At 34.7% G+C, this 16616-nt stretch overlaps 1 long non-coding RNA gene across 5 annotated transcripts in view; it reads right to left on the bottom strand.

Moving 5' to 3' along the window:
• The window catches only part of LOC148626749 (uncharacterized), a 68475-nt gene that overhangs the window by 30144 nt on the left and 21715 nt on the right, over window positions 1–16616 (bottom strand). The window lies entirely within an intron of this gene.

The raw sequence follows: 16616 nt of genomic DNA, 5'->3' as shown, positions 1-16616 counted from the left end.
CTATGATAGGTATTATGGCTATGCTAAGAATACGGTACAAATGTGATGTGATAAGTCTGAATGATTTGGGTACGTACAATTGTGTGAGGAAAAAGCTGTTTCAAGTAGTATGGCTATGTTCAGAGTACACTTTATTTCAAATGTGAAGAGCGTATATGTTTTGATTTGGAAAGTGATCCTGGAAGTATAATGGCCATATGAAGAGTACAATTCACATCAGATAGTTTTGTTTTAGTAGAAATTACTAGTCTCAGTAGTAAGCCAATTTATGACAACACTCCGAATTAGATGTGCTGGCTTCGTACTTGTCATTTCAAGTAGTATGGTCATGTTAAGAGTATGGTAGGATCAGATGTAATGAGCATGTTTGATTTTGGTAGGAAAGTGCTTTTTCAAGTGGTATGGCTATATTAATAGTAGGGTTTGAATAACATATGATGGATATGTATGATTTTGGTTAGGAATTGCACTTTGAAGTAGTATGACAATAGTTATAGTACAGTCCGCGTCAAATATGATAAACACGCATATATTTTGAGTAGGAAAATGCTATGATAGGTATTATGGCTATGCTAAGAATATGGTACAAATGTGATGTGATAAGTCTGAATGATTTGGGTAGGAAAGCGCTAGTTCATATAGTACCAATATATTATGAGCACATACGAAAAAGATGAAATGAACAAGTATACTTTTTGTATGAAAACCCGTTCTTACATTGTCACTCAATGTTTAGAGTGTATTAGGTATGGTTGGCTATATTAAGAGCACAGTACAAATCAGATATAAGAACATGTATGAATATGTATGAAATTGGTAGGAAAGTACTATTTTTAGTTATATGCCCATGTCAGCAGTAGGAGTCGGAGAAAATGTAATGACTATGAATATTTTGGGGTAGGAACTTGCTATTTCAAGTTCTTTGGCTATATTGAGAGAGACGTCGGCATCTGATGCGAGAATCACATATGTGTTTGGTAGTTAAGTGCTATTTCATGTGATTTTGGCCATATGATGGGTATTGCCAAAATTAGATGTGATGTTTTCGATGGGAAAGTGCTATTTCACATAGTATGACAATGTTATCAAAAGAGTTCGAAATAGATGTGGTGAACATGTATTATTTAGGTGCAAATGTATCAAATATAATGACCATATATATTTATGTGGGAACGTGCTGTTTCATGAAGTTTAGCTATATATTAGGAGTGCTGCTGGCGTCTGATGTGATGGGCATGTACAATTGTGTGAGGAAAAAGCTGTTTCAAGTCGTATGGCTATGTTCAGAGTACAGTCTATTTCAGGTGTGAAGAGCGTATATGTTTTGATTTGGAAAGTGACCCTGGAAGTATTATGGCCATATGAAGAGTACAATTCACATCAGATAGTTTCGTTTTAGTAGAAATTACTAGTCTCAGTATTAAGCCAATTTATGACAACACTCCGTATTAGATGTGATGACTCCGTACTTGCCATTTCAAGTAGTATGGTCATATTTAGGGTATGGTAGGATCAGATGTAATGACCATGTTTGATTGTGGTAGGAAAGTGCTTTTTCAAGTGGTATAGCTATATTAATAGTAGGGTTTGAATAACATATGATGGGTATGTATGATTTTGGTTAGAAATTGCACATTGCAGTAGTATGACAATAGTTATAGTACAGTCCGCGTCAAATAAGATAAACATGTATATTTGGAGTAGGAAAATGCTATGATAGAATACGGTAGAAATGTGATATGATTAGTCTGAATGATTTGGGTAGGAAAGCGCTAGTTCATATAGTACCGATATATTATGAGCATATACGAAAAAGATGGAATGAACAAGTATACTTTTTGTATGAAAACCCGTTCTTACGTTGTCACTCAATGTTTAGAGTGCATTAGGTATGGTTGGCTATATTAAGAGCACAGTACAAATCAGATATAAGAACATGTATGAATATGTATGAAATTGGTAGGAAAGTACTATTTTTAGTTATATGCCCATGTCAGCAGTAGGAGTCGGAGAAAATGTAATGACTATGAATATTTTGGGGTAGGAAAGTGCTATTTGAAGTTCTTTGGCTACATTGAGAGTGACGTCGGCATCTGATGCGAGAATCACATATGTGTTTGGTAGTTAAGTGCTATTTCAAGTGATTTGGCTGTATGATGGATATTGCCAAAATTAGATGTGATGTTTTCGATGGGAAAGCGCTATTTCACATAGTATGACAATGTTATCAATATGGTTCGAAATAGATGTGATGAGCATGTATTATTTAGGTACAAATGTATCAAATATAATGAGCATATATATTTATGTGGGAAAGTGCTGTTTCAAGAAGTTTTGCTATATATTAGGAGTGCTGCTGGCGTCTGATGTGATGGACATGTACAATTGTGTGAGGAAAAAGCTGTTTCAAGTAGTATGGTTATGTTCAGAGTACAGTCTATTTCAAATGTGAAGAGCGTATATGTTTTGATTTGGAAAGTGACCCTGGAAGTATTATGGCCATATGAAGAGTACAATTCACATCAGATAGTTTCGTTTTAGTAGAAATTACTAGTCTCAGTACTAAGCCAACTTATGACAACACTCCGTATTTGATGTGATGACTTCGTACTTGCCATTTCAAGTAGTATGGTCATGTTAAGAGTATGATAGGTTCAGATGTAATCAGCATGTTTGATTTTGGTAGGAAAGTGCTTTTTCAAGTGGTATGGCTATATTAATAGTAGGGTTTGAATAACATATGATGGGTATGTATGATTTTGGTTAGGAATTGCACATTGAAGTAGTATGATAATAGTTATAGTACAATCCGCATCAAATAAAATGAACATGTATATTTTGAGTAGGAAAATGCTATGATAGTGATTATGGCTATGCTAAGAATACGGTACAAATGTGATGTGATAAGTTTGAATGATTTGGGTAGGAAAGCGCTAGTTCATATAGTACCGATACATTATGAGCACATACGAAAAAGATGGAATGAAAAAGTATACTTTTTGTATGAAAACCCGTTCTTACGTTGTCACTCAATGTTTAGAATGCATTAGGTATGGTTGGCTATATTAAGAGCACAGTACAAATCAGATATAAGAACATGTATGAATATGTATGAAATTGGTAGGAAAGTACTATTTTTAGTTATATGCCTATGTCAGCAGTAGGAGTCGGAGAAAATGTAATGACTATGAATATTTTGGGATAGGAACTTGCTATTTCAAGTTCTTTGGCTATATTGAGAGAGACGTCGGCATCTGATGCGAGAATCACAAATGTGTTTGGTAGTTAAGTGCTATTTCATGTGATTTGGCCATATGATGGGTATTGCCAAAATTAGATGTGATGTTTTCGATGGGAAAGTGCTATTTCAAATAGTATGACAATGTTATCAATAGGGTTCGAAATAGATGTGATGAGCAAGTATGATTTACGTACAAATGTATCAAATATAATGAGCATATATATTTATGTGGGAAAGTGATGTTTCAAGAAGTTTTGATATATATTAGGAGTGCTGCTGGCGTCTGATGTGATGAGTATGTACAATTGTAGGAGGAAAAAGCTGTTTCAAGTAGTATGGCTATGTTCAGAGTACAGTCTATTTCAAATATGAAGAGCGTGTATGTTTTGATTTGGAAAGTGATCCTGGAAGTATTATGGCCATATGAAGAGTACAATTCACATCAGATAGTTTCGTTTTAGTAGAAATTACTAGTCTCAGTACTAAGCCAATTTATGACAACACTCCGTATTTGATGTGATGACTTCGTACTTGCCATTTCATGTAGTATGGTCATATGAAGAGTATGGGAGGATCAGATGTAATGAGCATGTTTGACTTTGGTAGGAAAGTGCTTTTTCAAGTGGTATAGCTATATTAATTGTAGGGTTTGAATAACATATGATGGGTATGTATGATTTTGGTTAGGAATTGCACATTGAAGTAGTATGATAATAGTTATAGTACAATCCGCATCAAATAAAATGAACATGTATATTTTGAGTAGGAAAATGCTATGATAGTGATTATGGCTATGCTAAGAATACGGTACAAATGTGATGTGATAAGTCTGAATGATTTGGGTAGGAAAGCGCTAGTTCATATAGTACCGATATATTATGAGCACATACGAAAAAGATGGAATGAACAAGTATACTTTTTGTATGAAAACCCGTTCTTACGTTGTCACTCAATGTTTAGAGTGCATTAGGTATGGTTGGCTATATTAAGAGCACAGTACAAATCAGATATAAGAACATGTATGAATATGTATGAAATTGGTAGGAAAGTACTATTTTTAGTTATATGCCTATGTCAGCAGTAGGAGTCGGAGAAAATGTAATGACTATGAATATTTTGGGATAGGAACTTGCTATTTCAAGTTCTTTGGCTATATTGAGAGAGACGTCGGCATCTGATGCGAGAATCACATATGTGTTTGGTAGTTAAGTGCTATTTCATGTGATTTGGCCATATGATGGGTATTGCCAAAATTAGATGTGATGTTTTCGATGGGAAAGTGCTATTTCACATACTATGACAATGTTATCAATACGGTTCGAAATAGATGTGAAGAGCATGTATTATTTAGGTGCAAATATATCAAATATAATGAGCATATATATTTATGTGGGAAAGTGCTGTTTCAAGAAGTTTTGCTATATATTAGGAGTGCTGCTGGCGTCTGATGTGATGGACATGTACAATTGTGTGAGGAAAAAGCTGTTTCAAGTAGTATGGTTATGTTCAGAGTACAGTCTATTTCAAATGTGAAGAGCGTATATGTTTTGATTTGGAAAGTGATCCTGGAAGTATTATGGCCATATGAAGAGTACAATTCACATCAGATAGTTTCGTTTTAGTAGAAATTACTAGTCTCAGTACTAAGCCAATTTATGACAACACTCCGTATTTGATGTGATGACTTCGTACTTGCCATTTCATGTAGTATGGTCATATGAAGAGTATGGGAGGATCAGATGTAATGAGCATGTTCGATTTTGGTAGGAAAGTGCTTTTTCAAGTGGTATAGCTATATTAATAGTAGGGTTTGAATAACATATGATGGGTATGTATGATTTTGGTTAGGAATTGCACATTGAAGTAGTATGATAATAGTTATAGTACAATCCGCATCAAATAAAATGAACATGTATATTTTGAGTAGGAAAATGCTATGATAGTGATTATGGCTATGCTAAGAAAACGGTACAAATGTGATGTGATAAGTCTGAATGATTTGGGTAGGAAAGCGCTAGTTTATATAGTACCGAAATATTATGAGCACATACGAAAAAGATAGATTGAAAAAGTATACTTTTTGTATGAAAACCCGTTCTTACTTGGTCACTCAATGTTTAGAGTGCATTAGGTATGGTTGGCTATATTAAGAGCACAGTACAAATCAGATATAAGAACAGGTATGAATATGTATGAAATTGGTAGGAGAGTAATATTTTTAGTTATATGCCTATGTCAACAGTAGGAGTCGGAGAAAATGTAATGACTATGAATATTTAGGGGTAGGAACTTGCTATTTGAAGTTCTTCGGCTATATTGAGAGAGAGGTCGGCATCTGATGCGAGAATCACATATGTGTTTGGTAGTTAAGTGCTATTTCATGTGATTTGGCCATATGATGTGTACTGTCCACATCAGATGTGATGTTCTCGATGGGAAAGTGCTATTTCACATAGTATGACAATGTTATCAAACGGTTCGAAATAGATGTGATGAGCATGTATGATTTAGGTACAAATGTATCAAATATAATGAGCATATATATTTATGTGGGAAAGTGCTGTTTCAAGAAGTTTAGCTATATATTAGGAGTGCTGCTGGCGTCTGATGTGATGAGTACGTACAATTGTGTGAGGAAAAAGCTGTTTCAAGTAGTATGGCTATGTTCAGAGTACAGTCTATTTCAGATGTGAAGAGCGTATATGTTTTGATTTGGAAAGTGATCCTGGAAGTATTATGGCCATATGAAGAATACAATTCACATCAGATAGTTTCGTTTTAGTAGAAATTACTAGTCTCAGTAGTAAACCAATTTATGACAACACTCCGTATTTGATGTGATGACTTCGTACTTGCCATTTCAAGTAGTATGGTCATATTAAGAGTATGGTAGGATCAGATGTAAGAGCATGTTTGATTTTGGTAGGAAAGTGCTTTTTCAAGTGATATAGCTATACTAATAGTAGGGTTTGAATAACATATGATGGATATGTATGATTTTGGTTAGGAATTTCACATTGAAGTAGTATGACAATAGTTATAGTACAGTTCGCGTCAAATAAGATAAACATGCATATATTTTGAGTAGGAAAATGCTATGATAGGTATTATGGCTATGCTAAGAATACGATACAAATGTGATGTGATAAGTCTGTATGATTTGGGTAGGAAAACACTAGTTCATATAGTACCAAAATATTATGAGCACATACGAAAAAGGTGGAACGAACAAGTATACTTTTTGTATGAAAACCCGTTCTTACATTGTCACTCAATGTTTAGAGTGCATTAGGTGTGGTTGGCTATATTAAGACCACAGTACAAATCAGATATAAGAACATGTATGAATATGTATGAAATTGGTAGGAAAGTACTATTTTTAGTTATATGCCCATGTCAGCAGTAGGAGTCGGAGAAAATGTAATGACTATGAATATTTTGGGGGAGGAAAGTGCTATTTCAAGTTCTTTGGCTATATTGACACAGACGTCGGAATCTGATGCGAGAATCACATATGTGTTTGGTAGTTAAGTGCTATTTCATGTGATTTGGCCATATGATGGGTATTGCCAAAATTAGATGTGATGTTTTCCATGGGAAAGTGCTATTTCACATAGTATGACAATGTTATCAATAGGGTTCGAAATAGATGTGATGAACATGTATGGTTTAGGTGCAAATGTATCAAATATAATGACCATATATATTTATGTGGGAAAGTGCTGTTTCAAGAAGTTTAGCTATATATTAGGAGTGCTGCTGGCGTCTGATGTGATGGGCATGTACAATTGTGTGAGGAAAAAGCTGTTTCAAATAGTATGGATATGTTCAGAGTACAGTCTATTTCAAATATGAAGAGCGTATATGTTTTGATTTGGAAAGTGATCCTGGAAGTATTATGGCCAGATGAAGAGTACAACTCACATCAGATAGTTTCGTTTTAGTAGAAATTACTAGTCTCAGTAGTAAGCCAATTTATGACAACACTCCGTATTAGATGTGATGACTTCGTACTTGCCATTTCAAGTAGTATGGTCATGCTAAGAGTATGGTAGGATCAGATGTAATGAGCATGTTTGATTTTGGTAGGAAAGTGTAGGGTTTGAATAACATATGATGGGTATGTATGATTTTGGTTAGGAATTGCACATTGAAGTAGTATGACAATAGTTATAGTACAGTTCGCGTCAAATAAGATAAACATGCATATATTTTGAGTAGGAAAATGCTATGATAGTAATTATGGCTATGCTAAGAATACGGTACAAATGTGATGTGATAAGTCTGAATGATTTGGGTAGGAAAGCGCTAGTTCATATAGTACCGATATATTATGAGCACATACGAAAAAGATGGAATGAACAAGTATACTTTTTGTATGAAAACCCGTTCTTACGTGGTCACTCAATGTTTAGAGTGCATTAGGTATGGTTGGCTATATTAAGAGCACAGTACAAATCAGATATAAGAACAGGTATGAATATGTATGAAATTGGTAGGAGAGTAATATTTTTAGTTATATGCCTATGTCAGCAGTAGGAGTCGGAGAAAATGTAATGGCTATAAATATTTTGGGGTAGAAACTTGCTATTTGAAGTTCTTTGGCTATATTGAGAGAGAGGTCGGCATCTGATGCGGGAATCACATATGTGTTTGGTAGTTAAGTGCTATTTCATGTGATTTGGCCATATGATGTGTACTGTCCACATCAGATGTGATGTTCTCGATGGGAAAGTGCTATTTCACATAGTATGACAGTGTTATCAAACGGTTCGAAATAGATGTGATGAGCATGTATGATTTAGGTACAAATGTATCAAATATAATGACCATATATATTTATGTGGGAAAGTGCTGTTTCAAGAAGTTTAGCTATATATTAGGAGTGCTGCTGGCGTCTGATGTGATGAGTACGTACAATTGTGTGAGGAAAAAGCTGTTTCAAGTAGTATGGCTATGTTCAGAGTACAGTCTATTTCAGATGTGAAGAGCGTATATGTTTTGATTTGGAAAGTGATCCTGGAAGTATTATGGCCATATGAAGAATACAATTCACATCAGATAGTTTCGTTTTAGTAGAAATTACTAGTCTCAGTAGTAAACCAATTTATGACAACACTCCGTATTTGATGTGATGACTTCGTACTTGCCATTTCAAGTAGTATGGTCATATTAAGAGTATGGTAGGATCAGATGTAAGAGCATGTTTGATTTTGGTAGGAAAGTGCTTTTTCAAGTGGTATAGCTATACTAATAGTAGGGTTTGAATAACATATGATGGGTATGTATGATTTTGGTTAGGAATTTCACATTGAAGTAGTATGACAATAGTTATAGTACAGTTCGCGTCAAATAAGATAAACATGCATATATTTTGAGTAGGAAAATGCTATGATAGTAATTATGGCTATGCTAAGAATACGATACAAATGTGATGTGATAAGTCTGTATGATTTGGGTAGGAAAACACTAGTTCATATAGTACCAAAATATTATGAGCACATACGAAAAAGGTGGAACGAACAAGTATACTTTTTGTATGAAAACCCGTTCTTACATTGTCACTCAATGTTTAGAGTGCATTAGGTGTGGTTGGCTATATTAAGACCACAGTACAAATCAGATATAAGAACATGTATGAATATGTATGAAATTGGTAGGAAAGTACTATTTTTAGTTATATGCCCATGTCAGCAGTAGGAGTCGGAGAAAATGTAATGACTATGAATATTTTGGGGTAGGAAAGTGCTATTTCAAGTTCTTTGGCTATATTGACACAGACGTCGGAATCTGATGCGAGAATCACATATGTGTTTGGTAGTTAAGTGCTATTTCATGTGATTTGGCCATATGATGGGTATTGCCAAAATTAGATGTGATGTTTTCGATGGGAAAGTGCTATTTCACATAGTATGACAATGTTATCAATAGGGTTCGAAATAGATGTGATGAGCATGTATGGTTTAGGTGCAAATGTATCAAATATAATGACCATATATATTTATGTGGGAAAGTGCTGTTTCAAGAAGTTTAGCTATATATTAGGAGTGCTGCTGGCGTCTGATGTGATGGGCATGTACAATTGTGTGAGGAAAAAGCTGTTTCAAATAGTATGGATATGTTCAGAGTACAGTCTATTTCAAATATGAAGAGCGTATATGTTTTGATTTGGAAAGTGATCCTGGAAGTATTATGGCCAGATGAAGAGTACAACTCACATCAGATAGTTTCGTTTTAGTAGAAATTACTAGTCTCAGTAGTAAGCCAATTTATGACAACACTCCGTATTAGATGTGATGACTTCGTACTTGCCATTTCAAGTAGTATGGTCATGTTAAGAGTATGGTAGGATCAGATGTAATGAGCATGTTTGATTTTGGTAGGAAAGTGTAGGGTTTGAATAACATATGATGGGTATGTATGATTTTGGTTAGGAATTGCACATTGAAGTAGTATGACAATAGTTATAGTACAGTTCGCGTCAAATAAGATAAACATGCATATATTTTGAGTAGGAAAATGCTATGATAGTAATTATGGCTATGCTAAGAATACGGTACAAATGTGATGTGATAAGTCTGAATGATTTGGGTAGGAAAGCGCTAGTTCATATAGTACCGATATATTATGAGCACATACGAAAAAGATGGAATGAACAAGTATACTTTTTGTATGAAAACCCGTTCTTACGTGGTCACTCAATGTTTAGAGTGCATTAGGTATGGTTGGCTATATTAAGAGCACAGTACAAATCAGATATAAGAACATGTATGAATATGTATGAAATTGGTAGGAGAGTAATATTTTTAGTTATATGCCTATGTCAGCAGTAGGAATCGGAGAAAATGTAATGACTATGAATATTTTGGGGTAGGAACTTGCTATTTGAAGTTCTTTGGCTATATTGAGAGAGAGGTCGGCATCTGATGCGAGAATCACATATGTGTTTGGTAGTTAAGTGCTATTTCATGTGATTTGGCAATATGATGTGTACTGTCCACATCAGATGTGATGTTCTCGATGGGAAAGTGCTATTTCACATAGTATGACAGTGTTATCAAACGGTTCGAAATAGATGTGATGAGCATGTATGATTTAGGTACAAATGTATCAAATATAATGACCATATATATTTATGTGGGAAAGTGCTGTTTCAAGAAGTTTAGCTATATATTAGGAGTGCTGCTGGCGTCTGATGTGATGAGTACGTACAATTGTGTGAGGAAAAAGCTGTTTCAAGTAGTATGGCTATGTTCAGAGTATAGTCTATTTCAGATGTGAAGAGCGTATATGTTTTGATTTGGAAAGTGATCCTGGAAGTATTATGGCCATATGAAGAATACAATTCACATCAGATAGTTTCGTTTTAGTAGAAATTACTAGTCTCAGTAGTAAACCAATTTATGACAACACTCCGTATTTGATGTGATGACTTCGTACTTGCCATTTCATGTAGTATGGTCATATTAAGAGTATGGTAGGATCAGATGTAAGAGCATGTTTGATTTTGGTAGGAAAGTGCTTTTTCAAGTGGTATAGCTATACTAATAGTAGGGTTTGAATAACATATGATGGGTATGTATGATTTTGGTTAGGAATTGCACATTGAAGTAGTATGACAATAGTTATAGTACAGTTCGCGTCAAATAAGATAAACATGCATATATTTTGAGTAGGAAAATGCTATGATAGGTATTATGGCTATGCTAAGAATACGATACAAATGTGATGTGATAAGTCTGTATGATTTGGGTAGGAAAACACTAGTTCATATAGTACCAAAATATTATGAGCACATACGAAAAAGGTGGAACGAACAAGTATACTTTTTGTATGAAAACCCGTTCTCACATTGTCATTCAATGTTTAGAGTGCATTAGGTGTGGTTGGCTATATTAAGACCACAGTACAAATCAGATATAAGAACATGTATGAATATGTATGAAATTGGTAGGAAAGTACTATTTTTAGTTATATGCCCATGTCAGCAGTAGGAGTCGGAGAAAATGTAATGACTATGGATATTTTGGGGTAGGAAAGTGCTATTTCAAGTTCTTTGGCTATATTGACACAGACGTCGGAATCTGATGCGAGAATCACATATGTGTTTGGTAGTTAAGTGCTATTTCATGTGATTTGGCCATATGATGGGTATTGCCAAAATTAGATGTGATGTTTTCGATGGGAAAGTGCTATTTCACATAGTATGACAATGTTATCAATAGGGTTCGAAATAGATGTGATGAGCATGTATGGTTTAGGTGCAAATGTATCAAATATAATGAGCATATATATTTATGTGGGAAAGTGCTGTTTCAAGAAGTTTAGCTATATATTAGGAGTGCTGCTGGCGTCTGATGTGATGGGCATGTACAATTGTGTGAGGAAAAAGCTGTTTCAAATAGTATGGATATGTTCAGAGTACAGTCTATTTCAAATATGAAGAGCGTATATGTTTTGATTTGGAAAGTGATCCTGGAAGTATTATGGCCAGATGAAGAGTACAACTCACATCAGATAGTTTCGTTTTAGTAGAAATTACTAGTCTCAGTAGTAAGCCAATTTATGACAACACTCCGTATTAGATGTGATGACTTCGTACTTGCCATTTCAAGTAGTATGGTCATGTTAAGAGTATGGTAGGATCAGATGTAATGAGCATGTTTGATTTTGGTAGGAAAGTGTAGGGTTTGAATAACATATGATGGGTATGTATGATTTTGGTTAGGAATTGCACATTGAAGTAGTATGACAATAGTTATAGTACAGTTCGCGTCAAATAAGATAAACATGCATATATTTTGAGTAGGAAAATGCTATGATAGTAATTATGGCTATGCTAAGAATACGGTACAAATGTGATGTGATAAGTCTGAATGATTTGGGTAGGAAAGCGCTAGTTCATATAGTACCGATATATTATGAGCACATACGAAAAAGATGGAATGAACAAGTATACTTTTTGTATGAAAACCCGTTCTTACGTGGTCACTCAATGTTTAGAGTGCATTAGGTATGGTTGGCTATATTAAGAGCACAGTCCAAATCAGTTATAAGAACAGGTATGAATATGTATGAAATTGGTAGGAGAGTAATATTTTTAGTTATATGCCTATGTCAGCAGTAGGAGTCGGAGAAAATGTAATGACTATGAATATTTTGGGGTAGGAACTTGCTATTTCAAGTTCTTTGGCTATATTGAGAGAGAGGTCGGCATCTGATGCGAGAATCACATATGTGTTTGGTAGTTAAGTGCTATTTCATGTGATTTGGCAATATGATGTGTACTGTCCACATCAGATGTGATGTTCTCGATGGGAAAGTGCTATTTCACATAGTATGACAGTGTTATCAAAAGGGTTCGAAATAGATGTGATGAGCATGTATGATTTAGGTACAAATGTATCAAATATAATGAGCATATATATTTATGTGGGAAAGTGCTGTTTCAAGAAGTTTAGCTATATATTAGGATTGCTGCTGGCGTCTGATGTGATGAGTACGTACAATTGTGTGAGGAAAAAGCTGTTTCAAGTAGTATGGCTATGTTCAGAGTACAGTCTATTTCAGATGTGAAGAGCGTATATGTTTTGATTTGGAAAGTGATCCTGGAAGTATTATGGCCATATGAAGAGTACAATTCACATCAGATAGTTTCGTTTTAGTAGAAATTACTAGTCTCAGTAGTAAGCCAATTTATGACAACACTCCGTATTTGATGTGATGACTTCGTACTTGCCATTTCAAGTAGTATGGTCATATTAAGAGTATGGTAGGATCAGATGTAAGAGCATGTTTGATTTTGGTAGGAAAGTGCTTTTTCAAGTGGTATAGCTATATTAATAGTAGGGTTTGAATAACATATGATGGGTATGTATGATTTTGGCTAGGAATTGCACATTGAAGTAGTATGACAATAGTTATAGTACAGTTCGCGTCAAATAAGATAAACATGCATATATTTTGAGTAGGAAAATGCTATGATAGGTATTATGGCTATGCTAAGAATACGATACAAATGTGATGTGATAAGTCTGTATGATTTGGGTAGGAAAGCGCTAGTTCATATAGTACCAAAATATTATGAGCACATACGAAAAAGATGGAACGAACAAGTATACTTTTTGTATGAAAACCCGTTCTTTCATTGTCACTCAATGTTTAGGGTGCATTAGGTATGGTTGGCTATATTAAGAGCACAGTACAAATCAGATATAAGAACATGTATGAATATGTATGAAATTGGTAGGAAAGTACTATTTTTAGTTATATGCCCATGTCAGCAGTAGGAGTCGGAGAAAATGTAATGACTATGAATGTTTTGGGGTAGGAAAGTGCTATTTCAAGTTCTTTGGCTATATTGACACAGACGTCGGAATCTGATGCGAGAATCACATATGTGTTTGGTAGTTAAGTGCTATTTCATGTGATTTGGCCATATGATGGGTATTGCCAAAATTAGATGTGATGTTTTCAATGGGAAAGTGCTATTTCACATAGTATGACAATGTTATCAATAGGGTTCGAAATAGATGTGATGAGCATGTATGATTTAGGTGCAAATGTATCAAATATACTGAGCATATATATTTATGTGGGAAAGTGCTGTTTCAAGAAGTTTAGCTATATATTAGGAGTGCTGCTGGCGTCTGATGTGATGGGCATGTACAATTGTGTGAGGAAAAAGCTGTTTCAAGTAGTATGGTTATGTTCAGAGTACAGTCTATTTCAAATATGAAGAGCGTATATGTTTTGATTTGGAAAGTGATCCTGGAAGTATTATGGCCATATGAAGAGTACAACTCACATCAGATAGTTTCGTTTTAGTAGAAATTACTAGTCTCAGTAGTAAGCCAATTTATGACAACACTCCGTACTAGATGTGGTGACTTCGTACTTGCCATTTAAAGTAGTATGGTCATGTTAAGAGTATGGTAGGATCAGATGTAATGAACATGTTTGATTTTGGTAGGAAAGTGTAGGGTTTGAATAACATATGATGGGTATGTATGATTTTGGTTAGGAATTGCACATTGAAGTAGTATGGCAATAGTTATAGTACAGTTCGCGTCAAATAAGATAAGCATGCATATATTTTGAGTAGGAAAATGCTATGATAGTAATTATGGCTATGCTAAGAATACGGTACAAATGTGATGTGATGTGATAAGTCTGAATGATTTGGGTAGGAAAGCGCTAGTTCATATAGTACCGATATATTATGAGCACATACGAAAAAGATGGAATGAACAAGTATACTTTTTGTATGAAAACCCGTTCTTACGTGGTCACTCAATGTTTAGAGTGCATTAGGTATGGTTGGCTATATTAAGAGCACAGTACAAATCAGATATAAGAACATGTATGAATATGTATGAAATTGGTAGGAGAGTAATATTTTTAGTTATATGCCTATGTCAGCAGTAGGAGTCGGAGAAAATGTAATGACTATGAATATTTTGGGGTAGGAACTTGCTATTTGAAGTTCTTTGGCTATATTGAGAGAGACGTCGGCATCTGATGCGAGAATCACATATGTGTTTGGTAGTTAAGTGCTATTTCATGTGATTTGGCAATATGATGTGTACTGTCCACATCAGATGTGATGTTCTCGATAGGAAAGTGCTATTTCACATAGTATGACAGTGTTATCAAAAGGGTTCGGAATAGATGTGATGAGCATGTATGATTTAGGTACAAATGTATCAAATATAATGACCATATATATTTATGTGGGAAAGTGCTGTTTCAAGAAGTTTAGCTATATATTAGGAGTGCTGCTGGCGTCTGATGTGATGAGTACGTACAATTGTGTGAGGAAAAAGCTGTTTCAAGTAGTATGGCTATGTTCAGAGTACAGTCTATTTCAGATGTGAAGAGCGTATATGTTTTGATTTGGAAAGTGATCCTGGAAGTATTATGGCCATATGAAGAGTACAATTCACATCAGATAGTTTCGTTTTAGTAGAAATTACTAGTCTCAGTAGTAAGCCAATTTATGACAACACTCCGTATTAGATGTGATGACTTCGTACTTGCCATTTCATGTAGTATGGTCATATGAAGAGTATGGTAGGATCAGATGTAATGAGCATGTTTGATTTTGGTAGGAAAGTGCTTTTTCAAGTGGTATGGCTATATTTATTGTAAGGTTTGAATAACATATGATGGGTATGTATGATTTTGGTTAGGAATTGCACTTTGAAGTAGTATGACAATAGTTATAGTACAGTCCGCGTCAAATAAGATAAACATGCATATATTGAGTAGGAAAGTGCTATGATAGGTATTATGGCTATGCTAAGAATACGGTACAAGTGTGATATGATAAGTCTGAATGATTTGGGTAGGAAAGCGCTAGTTCATATAGTACCGATATATTATGAGCACATACGAAAAAGATGGAATAAACAAATACACTTTTTGTATGAAAACCCGTTCTTACATTGTCACTCAATGTTTAGAGTGCATTAGGTATGGTTGGCTATATTAAGAGCACAGTACAAATCAGATATAAGAACATGTATGAATATGTATGAAATTGGTAGGAAAGTACTATTTTTAGTTATATGCCCATGTCAGCAGTAGGAGTCGGAGAAAATGTAATGACTATGAATGTTTTGGGGTAGGAAAGTGCTATTTCAAGTTCTTTGGCTATATTGACACAGACGTCGGAATCTGATGCGAGAATCACATATGTGTTTGGTAGTTAAGTGCTATTTCATGTGATTTGGCCATATGATGGGTATTGCCAAAATTAGATGTGATGTTTTCAATGGGAAAGTGCTATTTCACATAGTATGACAATGTTATCAATAGGGTTCGAAATAGATGTGATGAGCATGTATGATTTAGGTACAAATGTATCAAATATACTGAGCATATATATTTATGTGGGAAAGTGCTGTTTCAAGAAGTTTAGCTATATATTAGGAGTGCTGCTGGCGTCTGATGTGATGGGCATGTACAATTGTGTGAGGAAAAAGCTGTTTCAAGTAGTATGGTTATGTTCAGAGTACAGTCTATTTCAAATATGAAGAGCGTATATGTTTTGATTTGGAAAGTGATCCTGGAAGTATTATGGCCATATGAAAAGTACAACTCACATCAGATAGTTTCGTTTTAGTAGAAATTACTAGTCTCAGTAGTAAGCCAATTTATGACAACACTCCGTACTAGATGTGGTGACTTCGTACTTGCCATTTTAAGTAGTATGGTCATGTTAAGAGTATGGTAGGATCAGATGTAATGAACATGTTTGATTTTGGTAGGAAAGTGTAGGGTTTGAATAACATATGATGGGTATGTATGATTTTGGTTAGGAATTGCACATTGAAGTAGTATGGCAATAGTTATAGTACAGTTCGCGTCAAAT

Source organism: Perna viridis, chromosome 1 (assembly GCF_037379345.1).
Source record: "Perna viridis isolate PV_CMFRI_1.1 ecotype Kerala chromosome 1, ASM3737934v1, whole genome shotgun sequence".
NCBI lineage: Eukaryota > Metazoa > Mollusca > Bivalvia > Mytilida > Mytilidae > Perna > Perna viridis.
This window is presented reverse-complemented; position numbering and strand designations above follow the sequence as displayed.